At 39.4% G+C, this 1,904-nt stretch overlaps 1 non-coding gene across 1 annotated transcript; it reads right to left on the bottom strand.

Annotated features, from left to right (window-relative positions):
- Window positions 1-471: 471 nt before the first annotated feature.
- On the bottom strand, window positions 472-578 carry LOC125995950 (U6 spliceosomal RNA). Its single transcript, XR_007491189.1, has one exon. It is a non-coding gene; the product is annotated as a U6 spliceosomal RNA (small nuclear RNA).
- Window positions 579-1,904: the final 1,326 nt, after the last annotated feature.

Below are 1,904 nucleotides of genomic sequence, written 5' to 3'. Positions count from 1 at the left end.
GTACATCTATGTATAGGAAAATTTCATGACTTCATCTCTCCTGACAGCTGCATAATATTCCATTGTGTATATGTACCACAGTTTCTTTAGCCATTCGTCTGTTGAGGGGCATCATGGTTGTTTCCAGAGTCTTGCTATGGTAAATAGTGCTGAAATGAATATAGGTGTAAGGAAGGGGTTTTTGTATTGTATTTTTTTGTTCCTAGGGTATATTCCTAGGAGTGGTATAGCTGGATCGTATGGGAGCTCGATTTCCAGTTTTTGGAGGAATCTCCATATTGCTTTCCATATAGGTTGAACTAGACGGCATTCCACCAGCAGTGGATAAGAGTTCCTTTCTCGCCACATCCCCGCCAACACTGTTTATTCTCATTCTTTGTGATGTGTGCCATTCTCTGGGGTGTGAGGTGGTATTTCATCGTTGTTTTGATTTGCATCTCCCTGATGATTAGTGATGTGGAGCATTTTTTTTAAAATATGGAACGCTTCACGAATTTGCGTGTCATCCTTGCGCAGGGGCCATGCTAATCTTCTCTGTATCGTTCCAATTTTATTATATGTGCTGCCGAAGCGAGCACATGTGGAGCATTTTTTCATGTGTCTTTTGGCCATGTGTATTTCTTCTGTGTCAAAGTGTCTTTTCATTTCTTCTCCCCATTTTTTGATGGGGTTAGATGTTTTTTTCTTGTATAGTTCTGTCAGTGCCTTGTATATTTTGGAGATTAGCCCCTTATCTGATGGGTATTGGGTGAATAGTTTCTCCCACTCTGGGTGGCTCTTGTATCCTGGGCACTATTTTCTTTGATGTGCAGAAGCTTCTCAGCTTAATATATTCCCATCTGTTAATCTCTGCTTTCACTTGCTTGGAGAGTGCAGTTTCCTCCTTGAAGATGCCTGTAATGTCCTGGAGTGGTTTGCCTATGTGCTGTTCTATATATCTTATGGTTTTGGGGCTGATATCGAGGTCTTTAATCCATTTGGATTTTACCTTCGTACATGATGTTAGCTGGGGGTCTAAGTTCAATTTTTTGCAAGTGGCTATCCAATTGTGCCAACTCCAGTTGTTGAAGAGGCTTTCCCTGCTCCATTTAGGATTTCTTGCTCCTTTATCAAAAATTAGGTGATTGTATGTCTGGGGAACATTTTCTGAGTATTCAAGTCTATTCCACTGATCTGAGGACCTGTCCTTATTCCAATACCATGCTGTTTTGATAACTATTGCTTTGTAGTACAGTTTAAAGTTGGAGAAAGTAATTCCTCCCATATTCTTTTTCCCAATGATTGCTTTAGCTATTCGAGGGTGTTTATTGTTCCAAATGAATTTCAAAAGTGTTTGATCCACTTCTTTGAAGAATGTCATGGGTATCTTTAGAGGGATGGCATTAAATCTGTATAATGCCTTGGGGAGTATTGCTATTTTGATGATGTTAATCCTGCCAATCCATGAGCAGGGTATGCGTTTCCATTTCCGTGTGTCCTCTCTTATTTCTTGGAGCAGAGTTTTATAGATTTCTTTATAGGTCCTTCACATATTTAGTCAAGTTGATTCCAAGATATTTGAGTTTGTGTGGCACTATTGTGAATGGGGTTGTGTTCTTAATGTCCATTTCTTCCTTATTGCTATTGGTGTATAGAAAGGCCATTGATTTTTGTGTGTTAATTTTGTAGACTGCCACCTTGCTATATGAGTCTATTGTTTCTAGAAGCTTTTTGATAGAGTCTTTAGGGTTTTCTAAGTAGAGTATCATGTCATCTGCAAACAGTGAGAGCTTGACTTCTTCCTTTTCTATCTGGATTCCCTTGATATCCTTTTCTTGTTTAACGCTATAGCAAGTACTTCCAGTGCTATGTTGAATAGGAGTGGTGAGAGAGGACAGCCTTTTCTTGTACCAGAATTTAGAGGG

This window comes from Suncus etruscus, chromosome 1 (genome assembly GCF_024139225.1).
Source record: "Suncus etruscus isolate mSunEtr1 chromosome 1, mSunEtr1.pri.cur, whole genome shotgun sequence".
Lineage (NCBI taxonomy): Eukaryota > Metazoa > Chordata > Mammalia > Eulipotyphla > Soricidae > Suncus > Suncus etruscus.
Note: the sequence above shows the minus strand (reverse complement) of the source record. Positions and strands in the feature narration are given on the sequence as shown.